This window comes from Dasypus novemcinctus, chromosome 5 (assembly GCF_030445035.2).
Source record: "Dasypus novemcinctus isolate mDasNov1 chromosome 5, mDasNov1.1.hap2, whole genome shotgun sequence".
In the NCBI taxonomy this organism is placed as follows: Eukaryota; Metazoa; Chordata; class Mammalia; order Cingulata; family Dasypodidae; genus Dasypus; species Dasypus novemcinctus.
In genome coordinates, this window is record NC_080677.1 from 13,887,371 (window position 1) to 13,901,640 (window position 14,270).

Sequence of the window (14,270 nt, forward strand, 5' to 3'; positions counted from 1 at the left end):
TCATATAGAATTTGTCCTTCAATGCCTGGGTTGCTTCACTCAACATAAGATTCTCAAGGTTCATCCATGTTGTCACGTGCGATTGTAGTGTATTGGTTCTTACAGCTGAGTAGTATTCCATTGTGTGTATATACCACATTTTATTGATCCACTCATCTGGTGATGGACTTTTGGATTGATTCCAACTTTTGGCGATGGTGAACAATGCTGCTATGAACATTGGTGTACATATATCGGTTTGTGTCCTTGTTTTTAGATCTGATGGGTATATACCCAGCAGTGGTATTGCTGGGTCATATGGCAAATCTATGGATAATTTTTTGAGAAACTGCCAAACTGTCCTCCAGAATGGTTGGATCTTTCTGCATTCCCACCAGCAATGGATGAGTATTCCCCTTTCTTCACATCCTCTCCAGCATTTGTATTCTACTGTTTTTTTCATGGCTGCCAATCTTATGGGAGTAAGATGGTATCTCATTGTAGTTTTGATTTGCATTTCCCTGATAGCTAGGGATTTGGAGCATTTTTTCATGTGCTTTTTAGCCATTTGTATTTCTTCTTTGGAGAAGTGTCTGTTTAAATCTTTTTCCCATTTTTTAAATGGGTTGTTTATCTTTTTGTTTTCGAGATCTATGAGTTCTTTATATATGCAAGTTATAAGTCTCTTATGGTTGCCAAATATTTTCTCCCATTGTGTGGGTTCCCTTTTTACTTTCTTGACAAACTCCTTTGAGGTGCAGAAGGCTTTAATTTTGAGGTAGTCCCATTTATCTATTTGTTCTTTTGCTGCTCGTGCTTTTGGTGTGATATTCATGAAGCCATTTCCTATTACAAGGTCCTGTAGATGTTTCCCTACACTGCTTTCTAAGGTCTTTATGGTCTTGGCTCTTATATTTAGGTCTTTGATCCATCTTGAATTGATCTTTGTATAAGGTGTGAGATGGTAATCCTCTTTCATTCTTCTACATATAGCTATCCAGTTCTCCAGGCACCATTTGTTGAATAGGCCATTCTCTCCCAGTTGAGAGGGTTTGGTGGCTTTATCGAATATTATATGGCTATATACATGAGGTTCTATATCTGAACTTTCAATTCGGTTCCATTGGTCTGTGTGTCTCTCCTTATGCCAGTACCATGCTGTTTTCACTACGGTAGCTTTGTAGTATGTTTTGAAGTCAGGAAGTGTGATTCCTCCTATTTCGTTTTTCTTTTTCAATATGTCTTTGGCTATTCGGGGCCTCTTTTTATTCCAAATAAATTTCATAGTTAGTTTTTCTAGTTCCTTAAAGAAGGCTGTGTTGATTTTTATTGGGATTGCATTGAATGTGTAGATCAGTTTTGGTAGGATAGACATCTTAATAATATTCAGTCTTCCTATCCATGAACAGGGAATATTCTTCCATTTATTTAGGTCTTCTTTGATTTCCTTGAACAATCTTGTATAGTTCTCGATGTATAAGTTTTTTACCTCTTTAGTTAAATTTATTCCTAAGTATTTGATTTTTTTATTTACTATTGTGAATGGTATTTGTTTCTTGATTTCCTCCTGATATTGCTCATTATTGGTGTATAGAAATGCTACTGATTTTTGCGCATTGATCTTATAACCTGCGACTTTGCTAAACTCATTTATGAGTTCTAGGAGCTTTGTTGTAGATCTCTCAGGGTTTTCTATATATAGGATCATGTCATCTGCAAATAATGAAATTTTGACTTCTTCCCTTCCAATTGGAATGCCTTTTATATCTGGTTCTTGTCTCAGTGCTCGAGCCAGTACTTCCAAGACAATGTTAAATAGGAGCGGAGACAATGGGCATCCTTGTCTTGTTCCTGATTTTAGAGGGAAGGATTTCAGGATTTCACCATTGTAAACAATGTTGGCTTTAGGTTTTTCATATATACTCTTTATCATGTTCAAAAAGTTTCCTTGTATTCCGATCTTTTGGAGTATTTTTATCAGGAAGGGGTGCTGTATTTTGTCAAATGCCTTTTCTGCATCTATAGATATAATCATGTGGTTTTTTTCTCTCAATCTGTTTATATGGTGTATTACATTGATTGATTTTCTTATGTTGAACCATCCTTGCATACCTGGAATAAATCCCACTTGGTCATGGTGTATAATTCGTTTAATGTGTTGTTGAATACGATTAGCAAGTATTTTGTTAAGTATTTTTGCATCTAGGTTCATTAGAGAAATTGGTCTGTAATTTTCCTTTCTTGTGGTGTCTTTGTTTGGCTTTGGTACTAGGGTAATGTTGGCATCATAGAAGGAATTAGGCAGTGTTCCTTCTGTTTCGATTTTTTGGAATAGTTTCAACAGGATTGGTGTTAGTTCTTTCCGGAATGTTTTGTAGAATTCACCTGTGAAGCCGTCTGGCCCTGGGCTCTTCTTATTTGGGAGATTTTTAATGACTGATTCTATCTCTTTGCTTGTGATTGGTTTGTTAAGATCATCAATTTCTTCTTTCGTCAGTATGGGCTGCTTATGTATTTCTAGGAATTTGTCCATTTCCTCTAAATTGTCATTTTTGTTGGAATATAGTTTTTCAAAGTATCCTCTTATGATAGTCTTTATTTCTGTGGGGTCAGTGGTGATTTCACCTTTCTCATTTCTTATTTTGTGTATTTGCATCTTTTCTCTTTTTTTCTTTGTTAGTCTCGCTAAAGGTTTGTCAATTTTGTTGATCTTCTCAAAAAACCAGCTCTTGGTCTTGTTTATTTTTTCAAGTGCTTTCTTATTTTCTATTTCATTTAGTTCTGCTCTTATCTTTGTTATTTCCTTCCTTCTTCCTGTTGGGTTACTTTGTTGTTGTTTTTCTAATTCCTTCAAATGTGCAGTTAATTCTTCAATTTCTGCTCTTTCTTCTTTTTTGATATATGAATTTATGGCTATAAATTTCCCTCTCAGTACCGCTTTTGCTGCATCCCATAAATTTTGGTATGTTGTGTTATCATTATCATTTGTTTCAAGGTAGTCATTGATTTCTTTTGAGATTTCCTCTTTGACCCACTGTTTTTCTAAGAGTGTGCTGTTTAATTTCCAAATTGTCGTGTGAAGTCTGGGTCTCTGTCCCTTGCAAATTTCCAGCTTGACTCCACTGTGGTCAGAGATATTGTTTTGTATGATTTCGATCTTTCTGAATTCATTAAGCCTTTCTTTGTGGCCTAGCATATGGTCAATCTTGGAGAATGTTCCATGTGCGTTTGAGAAAAATGTATATCCTGCTGTGTTTGGGTGTAATGATCTATATATGTCTATCAGATCCAGCTCTTCTAATATACTGTTCAAATGTTTTGTTTCTTTAGTGATTCTCTTTTGAGATGTTCTGTCCAGAGTTGATAGTGGTGTATTAAAATCCCCCACTATAATTGTAGATGCATCTATTCTTTCACTTAGTTTTTCCAGCGTTTGCCTCACATATTTAGAGGCGCCCTTGTTAGGAGCATAAATATTTATGATTGTTCGATCTTCTTGACAAATTGTCCCTTTCACTAAAATATAGTATCCTTCTTTGTCTCTCACAATTGTTTCGCATTTAAAGTCTATTTTGTCTGATATTAATATAGCTACTCCTGCCTTTTTTTGGTTGTTGTTTGCTTGTATGATTGTTTTCCAGCCATTCACTTTCAACCTCCATGAGTCTCTGGGTCTAAGATGTGTCTCTTGTACGCAGCATATAGATGGGTCGTATTTCCTTATCTAGTGTCCCAGTCTGAATCTTTTGATAGGTGAGTTTAATCCGTTGACATTCAGTGTTATTACGTTTAGAGAGTTATTTATGGTAGCCATATTTTGGTTGGATTTGTGTTTGTTATATTTTGTTTGTATTATTTTATTTTCCCCTTCTATTTTTGTCTTTCTTGTTGCTTTTACACTCTCCTCCATCTCTGACTGTCCTGTTTTTTCCTTTCTTCCTGCAGAACTCCCTTAAGAATTTCTTGAAGGGGAGGTTTCTTGTTGATATACTCTTTCAGTTTCTGTTTATCTGTGAATATTTTGAACTCTCCATCATTTTTGAATGCTAGTTTAGCTGGATAGAGTATTCTTGGTTGGAGATTTTTTTCCTTTAGTACCTTGACTATATCATACCACTGCCTTCTTGCCTCCATCGTTTCAGATGAGAAATCAGCACTTAATCTTATGGAGTTTCCCTTGTATGTGATGGTTTTCTTTTCTCTTGCTGCTTTTAGAATTTTTTCTTTGTCTTGAGCATTGGATAATTTGACAAGTATATGTCTTGGGGTGGGCCTGTTGGGGTTTATGACCAGTGGAGTGCGCTGTGCTTCTTGGATATGTACATCTGTCTCTTTCAGTAGATTTGGGAAGTTTTCATTCATTATTTCCTGCAACACTCCTTCTGACCCCTTTCCCTTCTCTTCTCCTTCTGGAATGCCTATAATACGTATGTTTGAGCGTTTTGCGTTATCATTCAGGTCCCTAAGTCCTATCTGGATTTTTTCTACCTTTTTATTGACCACTTCTACTATCTGTTTGATTTCCAATGCACTGTCTTCCACATCACTAATTCTCTGCTCTGCCTCTTCTAGTCTGCTGATATTTGCTGCAAGTGTATTTTTGATTTCTTGAATTGTGGTGTTCATTTCCATCATATCTGTTATTTTTTTGCGCATGTCTGCAATTTCCCCTCCGAGTGTTGTCTTCACGCTGTTAACCTCTTTCATTACTTCATCAAATTTGTCGGTGATAAATGTTCTGAGATCTTTCATTGCTTGTGCGAAGTCCTGCCCCCCTTCCTGATTTTCAGTTTGTTGACTGGATTCAGCCATGTTTTCCTGATTACTGGTTTGGTTTGTAGATTTTTGTTGCTGTCTTGTCAACATTTTTTCTTGACGGGTTTAATCAGTTCCTTAGCTTCTTTGTCTAGTCTTGGAGATTAATTAGCTGTTGTTTTTGCGTAAGTGTTATATCTTCTCTTTGTCACTTTGTTCTTCTTATTCCAATTTCTTATTGCTAGTTAAGCTCACTTTAAAGGAAAGTATTAGTGCTGGGGAAAGTCAATTGTGTAAGGAAGGAAAAAGTGTGAAGTAGTATTGGTGATATATGTTTACAAAGCAACAATATGAGTTCTGGGAGGATGGAGGTTAGATCATGTAAATTGTGTAGAGTTATAGTAGTAGGAAAGTACCTATAATGAGGTAGACGACTGAATATGGGAGGAATGTGGTACGTACTAAGAGGCTATTGTTTTCGTGAGAGAGGGAAAGAGAAAAGAAAGGTAATAGTTCCAGGGACGAATACCAGATGGAAAACTAAACAAAGGTATTAGAAATTAAGAGTTAGACACTTTGTGGATCAAAGAAAGGGAGATGGAATATAGGAGAGATAGCAGATGGTGGAGGATAACAAGTTGTAGGGGAAAGGGGATAGTGTAGATAGGCTAAATCTATTCACAGAGAAATGAGGCAGTGGAGGGTGAGGAAACCCAGCAAATGTGAGGTATTTCCTGTAGGACCTATTGTATTGTTAAGGTAAAATAGTATAAGAAGAATATTGGGGACAAGAAAGAGAGGATTGAAAAAAAAAAAAAGAACAACAACAACAACAACAAAAAATAAAAAAAATAAAAAAAACCAAAGAACAGAAACCCCGCCGCCAGGCTTGGCTGGGCTCGGCCGGGCTCGGCTTTCCCGCCCGCCGCCCGGCGCGGCGCAGCGCGGCTCGGCTCTCCCACTCGCGGCGCGGCGCGGCTGGGCTCAGCTGAGCTCAGCCGGGCTCCGCCCCCCGGCCCGCCGCGGCTCAGCCGGGCTCGGCCGGACTCGGCTACCCTGGCCGCCGCCCGCCGGGGCTCCGCGCGGTGCTAGCTGCCTCGGCTCCGCCTACCCAAGGAGGGAATCCTCCACACGTAGCTGGGATCTCCGTGTATATTTCACAGATGGATCCTCTCTGTTACCTTCCCTCCAAATCGATGTCCAGACACCTCCGGACCAGGAAAAATCCCGAAACAGCCGGTCCCAAAGAGTCTCCGATGCCTCCCAGCCGATTCCCCCCAGGAGCTAGTAACCGGGAAGTTCACTCAGCCGCCATCTTGCCTCCCCCTCCTGAAAAGTCCCAATTTATATCTTATAGACCAGTCCTTTCCATTACCTTCCCACCAAATCGATGTCCAGACACTTCCTGCCCTGAAAAAATCCTGAAAAAGCCTGGTCCCGGAGAACCTCCAGCGGTGCCCAGCTGCCTCTTCCCAGGAGAGACGGCAGGCAAGCTCACTCAGCCACCATCTTGCCGGAAGTCCTAGACCTGATTATGATAAATGTCTCTAATTGAGTTTCTGTCTCTCCTCTTTCTTCAGAAATTATTGTATTGATTAAAATTGAAATCCTTAACAGATACCACTCCCTGTTCTCACCTTCAGTCACCTTATCATTTAAACTCATTTTTTCTCTTCCATTGTGAACACAAATGCCCTTGGTATGAGTATTCTCTCTTGCACCTGTTCATCCTTTTGCAAACTGCATGAGCACATGTACCCTTTCCTAACACTGCCTCAAATGAGGACTTATTCCTGATTTACTCTTAAATAAACCATGCTACCATCTCCAATGAGCACCCCATGAATAAATCCACTGTTTGTGTCTCAGTCTATAACTTGGAAACAGAAAAGCACTGGAACATTTTTTCCTAGACTTCTCTGTCCTCTCAGTCCCCTGAGTGTATGTAAGCTATTCTAGTCACTCCTTTCTCTTGTGTTCTTCAGGGTACCTCAAACAATATTATTAGAACATTCCAAGACTATATCATAGGCCCTTTCTGTTCATGTCTGTACACTGTCTTGACAATATCAGTTTTTCAATTGTTTCAATTGACTCTATTGTTGGCCCTAAAATTACAGAATAGAGCTATTTTCACAAATGTAGGCACAAAAATATCAAATATAACTCAAGACTTTTCCTCCACCCACTCAGAAATTTTTAAAAATTCTCCTCTTCTAGAGGTTACTCTCGGATTAATCTGGATGTCAATCAAGATATATAACCAAGTTTATACTGCTTTAACAAAATATTTCCCTTAAATTTACAGAAATTTAGTTAGTAATCGACCAGACATCCAAGGATTGAATTTGAAATTACCACTCAGAAATACACAAATTCCTTTAAGCCTAGATATTTTAGCACTGACCAATAGAATACTCTTTCATTTCTGTCACAGTCCCTTCGAACACTTTCCAAATCATAAGCATGTTCCTTCAGTCTCTGTTTGTCATTTCCTCAGAAATTCCTTCAATGAATCCCAACCCAAGATAGTCTTTGACCTTCCTGGAGCCTGTATTACAATTCTATTATTCTTTCTGGTCATGCCAACAATTTTCATTATACATTTATGTGTTTGTTTGTTCATTAGTCTTTCTCTCCCACTGGCCTAACAGCATAAAAACCTTCCTTGAATGGTCGTGTTAGATGAGTTTCCCTTTTTAAAATTACTAAAGAACTATATGTCCCAATAATTCTGTTTCCACAATTGCATAACCTGACCTCAGATGGCATGGCCCAAATGCCTGCACTCTAATAAAACACCTTTTGGTATTAAAAAACAAAAACAAACAAAAACCAATTTACACAATAAATGAAGACTCTTCTGCTTGGTTAAGTTTTTCTCCCTTACTCACCAAAATGTGGACAGAGAAGGCATTCATCAATGTCTTATTGAGGTTGCTTTCACCACACTCTGAAGTTTACAGCTCCTTTCACAGTAGAAAAAGCAGCAATTAATAATAAGCTCCCTTTTTATGCAGTTTTATAACCTTATCGGATGTGTAATCCCCAAAACTTGTTTAACTCAGATGACAGTCAAGACAAATCTAATCAAGGTATGCCTTCTTTAACACAATCCTTATCCATAAATTAGGTAAACCATGTAGATGTAACTAAGCAAAGCAGATTGTGTAATCCACGTCATTTAAAAAGTCTCAAAATCAACCTTCCTGTCTTTTCTAAGAAGTCTCACAGTTTTACAAATTTTGTTGTACTGGGTAATTACAGAATCTTTAGGAAGAAGCTTCCTATGAATTTCCATTTCTAAGAGGAGTTTTAATCTAACAATATTTTTGCCAGGGTAGGAATCAGTGCAACTCTACCTATACAAAAGATAATATTTGTTCTGAAAAAATTTATTCAAGGAAAAATATTTTCATTGTTCTGCAATGTGTATACTTTATTATCAAGCAAGAGAAAGACCATCCTGCATATGTTTCAGCCTGTCAGATCTGGATGATGTTCTAAGAATCACAAAACCCTCCAATCTTGAAAATATTGGTGGTTCCCACAATGAAGGATCAAGTATAATTGTTGCTTTCCTTATGAATAGGATGGGTTTTAACTAATTTTTCCTTTCAATTCATTTATTTATTTAAATATATTTTTATTGAAATATATCATTCATACATGAACATTCATAAACAATAAGTATATAGTAAAAATTATGAACTTACAAAGTAAACATACATTACATCATACAGGGGTGCCATACATCACCCCTCCACCAACACCTTGCATTAATTCGTGGAACATTTGTTACGAACTATGCAAAAGTATCATCAAACTATTATTACTGACTGCAGTTTGTATCTTATATTTATGTGTATTTTTCCCCCAACTATTATTCTTTTAAATATATTTTATTACAGAAGTTGTGAATTTACAAAAAAAAAAAAACATCCACATGTGTAGAATTCCCACACAACCGCCCTTCACCAATACACCACACCATGGTGGAATATTTTTCAAAGATTATGAGACAATACCATCAGACTATTACCAAGCATTATCCATAGTGTACATTTGCCACACTTTTTCCATACCCCTTGCCCTATTATCAACACAGGACATCTTTGGCACTGATGCAAGAATATTAAAGTATTGCTGTTAACTGCAGTCCATAGGTCATAACAATTGTACTTTTCCCATGCTTTTACACATTCCCACCACCCGGTAATAGTGATGTACATGTTCTCTACCTCACAGAAGGACACTCTTGCATCTGTACCATCAACTACAATTCTCATCCATCTCTGGGTTCACTGTTATTCAGTACCTAAATTATCCTCTAGCTCTCTTTCAATTGACATATACATCCCTAGACTACCCTTTTCAGCCAAATCCCATATATAAACCAGCTGCTACTCACTATTATGTGTTACTATCCACTCTATCCATTTCCACACTTTTACAGTAAAGTTAATTAAAACTTCTATATACATTAAGCATCAGTAGTTATTCTCAACCCTCCTCTTATCTCCTAATAATATATACTCTAGGTTTTAACTCCATGTGTTTATCCTTCATATTTAGTTTATATTAATGAGACCAAGCAATATTTGTCCTTTTGTGTCTGGCTTACTTCACTTAGCATAATATCTTCAAGAATCATCTGTTATCATGTGTCCCAATTTCATTTCTTCTTACTGTAGCATAGTATTCCATCATATGTATTTACCACATTTTGTTTATCCGTTCATTGGTTGATGGTCACTTGGTTTGTTTCCATCTTTTGGCAATTGTGAATAACACTGCTATGAACATCAACACGCAGATGTCTGTTTGTGTCAAAATTTTTAGTTTTTCTGGATATATTCTTTTTTTTTTTAAAGATTTATTTTATTTATTTCTCCCCATTTCCCCCATTGTCTGCTTTCTGTGTCCATTCACTGTGTGTTCTGTCTGTGTCTGCTTGAATTCTCATTAGGCGGCTCTGGGAACCGATCCTGGGACCTTCTGGAATGGGAGAGAAGTGATTACTTTCTTGTGCCACCTTAACTCCCTGTTCTGTTACATCTTATTTTCTCTCCTCTGTGTCTTATTGTGTCATCTTGCTGCGCCAGCTCTCAGCATCAGCCGGCACTCCTGCATAGGGCAGCCTTACCATGCTGGTGGCATTCCCATACAGGGGAGCACTCCTGCACAAGGCAGCATTCCAGCATGGGCTAGCACTCCATGTGGGCCAGCTTGCCCTCATCAGGAGGCCCTGGGCATTGAAACCTGGACCTCCTATATGGTAGACGGGAGCCCAATTGGTTGAGTCACATCCGTTTTCCTGGACATATTCTTAGTAGAGGAAATGCTTGATTGTACAGCAGGTCTACATTTAGCTTCCTGAGGAAAGGCCAAACTGTCTTCCACAGCAGCTGTACCATTTGAAAATCCTATGAACAGTGAAGAAGTGTTCCTATTTCTCCATGTCCTTTCCACGACTTACTGTTTTCTATTTTTTAAATAATGGTCATTCTATATGCAGTGTTAGATGGTATCTCATTGTCATTTTGATTTGCATTTCCTTAACAGTTAGTGATATAGAACATTTTTATGTGCATTATGGCCATTTGTATTTCCTTTTTGGAGAAATGTCTATTTAAATCTCTGCCTCACTTTTTAATTGGATTGGTTGTACTTTTATTGTTGAGTTGTAGGAGATCTTTATAAAGAAAGAAATGAACCCCTTATCGAATATATAGTTTCCAAATATTTTCTCCCATTGACCAGGCTGCCTTTTCACTTTCTTGACAAAGTCCTTTGAATCACAAAAGTGCTTATATTTGAGGAGGTCCCATTTATCCATGCTTTCTTCCACTGCTCATGTTTCAGTATAAAGTTAAGAATGTACCACCTACTACCAGGTCTTGGAGAGATTTCCCATATTTTCATCAAGGAGCTTTGTGGTTTAGGCCTTTGAACCCTTAAGAGTTAATTATTGTATAAGGTGTGAGATAGAATCCTGTTTCTTTATTTTAGATATGGGTATCTAGTTCTCCCAGCACCATTTGTCGAACAGATTGTTCTGCCCTAGCTGGGTGGGTTGGACAGCCTTGTTAAAAATCACTTAAACATAGATGTGAGGGTCTATTTCTGAACCACCAATCGGTTCCATTGGCCTATGTGTCTGTCTTTATGCCAGTATCATAAGTATCATACTGTTTTTTTTGTTTGTTTGTTTTGTTTTTTACCATCATAGCTATGTATTATGAGTTAAAGTCTGGAAGTGAGAGTTGTCCGACTTTGCTTTTCCTTTTTAAGATGTTTCTATTTGGGCCCCTAACCCTTCCTAATAAATTTGATAATTGTGTTTTCCATTTGTTTACCAAATGCTTGTGGAATTTACTTATTATTTTTATTTTTTTAAAATGTTACATTCAAAAATGAGGTCCCCATATACCCCCCACCCCCCTCACCCCACTCTCCCATATCAACAACCTCTTTCATCATCGTGGCACATTCATTGCATTTGGTGAATACATTCTGAAGCACTGCTGTACCATATGGATAGTGCTTGTGGAATTTATACTGGGATTGAACCTTACTAGTATATAATTTTGGGTAGAATTTACATCTTAATGATATTAGTATTCCAATCCATGAGCATGGAATGCTCTTCAAATTATTTAGGTCTTTTGAAAATTTTTTTAACAATGAATTGTAATTTCCTGAATACAAGTGCTTTACATCATTGGTTAAGTTTATTCCTAAGTATTTGGTTATTTTAGTCACTACTGTAAATGAAATATTTTCCTTGACTTCTTCGGATTGTGCATTACAAGTGCCTAGAAATGCCACTGATTTTTCATATTGAACTTGTATCCTGACATTCTACTGAAATTGCTTATTATCTCTAGCAGCTTTGTTGCAGATTTTTCAGGAATTTCTAGCTATAGGGTCACATCATTTGCAAATAGCAAAAGTTTTATTTATTCCTTTCTGATTTGTGTACCTTTTACTTTTTTTCTTGACTGATTGTTCTAGCTAGAACCTCGAGCAGTATATTGACAAACATGGTGACAGTGGGCATCCTTATCTTGTACCTGATCTCATGGGGAAAGCTTTCCGTCTTTCACCGTAAGAGTACAATCTTAGCTGTGGTTTTTCATATATGGCCTTTATCATGTTGAGAATGTTTCCTTCAACTCCTACCTTTTGTAGTATTTTTATCAAGAAAGATGCTGTATTTTGTCAATGCTTTTTCTGTGTCAATCAATAGGATCATGTAGTTTTTCTTCATTAATGTGGTGTATCATGCTGATTGACTTCCTTGCGTTGAACTACCCTTGCATGTCTGTTATAAACTTACTTGATCGTGATGAATAATTCTTTTAATGTGTTGTTGGGTTCAATTAGTAAGGACTATGTTGAGGAATTCTGCATGCATATTCATTAGGGAAATGGGCCTGTAGTTTTCTGTTTTTGTAATACCATTCTCTGGCTTTCGTATGAAGTTGGTATTGGCTTCATAGAATGAGTTTGATAGCATTACTTCTTGTTTAACTTTTTGGAAGCACTTGAGTAAGATGGGTATTAGATCTTTGAATGTGTGGTAGAACTCACCTGTGAAACCATCTAGTCCTGGGCTTTTCATTTTGGGGAGTTGTTTGATCACTGTTTCAATTTCTTTATTTATGATTGATTTGTTAGGTCTCTTCTTTCTTCTAGGGCCAGTGTAGGTTGTGTATTCCTAGGAATTTTTCCATTTCATCTATATTGTCTAGTGTTTTGGCATACAGTTGTTCACAGTATTCTCTTATCATCTTTCATATCTGTGGGGTCAGTAGTAATTCCCACAGTTTCATATTTTATTTAATTTATTTGCAGCTTCTTTCTTTTTTACTTTATCAAGTCTAGCTAAGTGTTTGCTTATTTTGTTTTCTTGAAGACCCAACTTTTGGTTTTGTTAATTCTATTGTTTTTTGTTCTCAATTTCATGGTTTTCTGCTCTCATCTTTATTCTTTCATTCATTCTACTTGCTTTGGAAGTAGTTCACTGCTCTTTTTCTAGTTCCTCCAGTTACGTAGTTAGGTCATTGACTTTAGCTCTTTCTTCTTTTTTTTAATGTAAGCATTGAGGGCTATAAATTGCCCCCCTCAGCACTGCCTTTACTGCATCACATAAGTTCTGATATGTTGCGTTTTCTTTGTCAATCATCTAGAGATATTTACTGACTTTTCTCAAAGTTTCTTCTTTGAAGCACTGATTATTTAAGAGTATGTTTTTAAATCTCCAAATATTTGTGAATTTTACCTTTTTCTGCCAGTTGTTGATTTCCAACTTTATTCCATTATCATCAAAGAGAGTGCTTTGTATAATTTTGATCATGTTGAATTTACTGAGATCTGCTTTGTGACACAACGTATGGTCTATCCTGGAGACAGATCCATGAGCACTTAAAAAGAATGTATATTCAAGTGTTTTGGAGTAGAGTGTCACCAATCAAAAGACACAGACCAGCAGAATGGAAAGAAAATATAAACCATCTATATGCTGTCTACAAGAGACTTATCTTAGATCCAAGGATACCAACAGATTGAAAATGAAAGGCTGGAAAAAGATAATCCTCACATACAGTAACCAAAAAAAAAAAATGCTGGAGTAGCTATACTTATATGAGATGAAATAAACTTTAAAAGCAAAACTGTTATTACAGATAAGGATATTATATATTAAAAGAGGCATTCACCAGGGAGAAATAACAATCATAAATGTATATGCACTTAACTAGGATGCTCCAAAATATATGTGGCAAACACTGGCAAAACTGAATGGAGAAATAGATATCTCTACAATAATACATGGAGACTTCAATATACTACTCTCAGCATTGCATAGAACATCTGGCCAAAGGATCAGTAAAGAAACAAGAAAGCTTGAATAATAAGATAATTGGACTAAACCTAATACATATCCATTGGGGGTGGAGGTGGATCCATGGGACCCCAACAGTCTAGTCCTTGCAGGCTGCAAGTGCCGGTCATTGCCTGTAAAGTCTGTGGAAACACCAACCCCCTCCTATCCTATTGGGGGGTAGGGGTGGGTCCACAGGCACCCAACAGTTCAGTCCCTATAGGTTGAAAGTACCTCTCATTGCCCAAAGAGGCTGAAAAAACACCAGTCCCCTTCTATCCTATTGGGGTTTGGGGGTGGATCCACAGGCACTCAACAGTCCAGCTGTACAGGAGGTAAGTCCCTGCCATTGACCAGAAATGCTATGCAAACGCTAGTCCCCTCCTATCCTATTGTGGGGTGTGTTTGGATCCACAGAAGCCTAACAGTCAAGTACATGCAGGCCAAAAGTGCCTTCTGTTGCCCCGAAAGGTAAGGAAACACAGCTCCCCTGCTATCCTATTTCAGGATGGGGATGGAACTACAGGTGTCTATTAAGTTCTTCTGCACTGAAAGCACCTGTAGTTACCCAGAGAGGCTGGTGTTGGTTCCCCCAGCTTCTTCCCTGTGGTAGGTGGGGCTGGAACTTAGGCTAGAGCTGCAGTCTGAT

At 37.5% G+C, this 14,270-nt stretch overlaps 1 protein-coding gene across 7 annotated transcripts in view; it reads right to left on the reverse strand.

Moving 5' to 3' along the window:
- LOC101425218 (zinc finger protein 596-like) overlaps window positions 1-14,270 on the reverse strand; it is a 75,702-nt gene that overhangs the window by 12,593 nt on the left and 48,839 nt on the right. For 6 of the 7 annotated variants that reach the window (XM_071215073.1, XM_058296735.1, XM_058296739.2 and 3 more), the window contains one exon: window positions 7,629-7,703. The gene's annotated coding sequence lies outside the window, so the exon portion shown is untranslated. Of the gene's footprint in view, window positions 1-6,262; window positions 7,704-14,270 lie in introns of all 7 variants that reach the window. The other variant, XM_058296736.1, reaches the window with a different exon arrangement.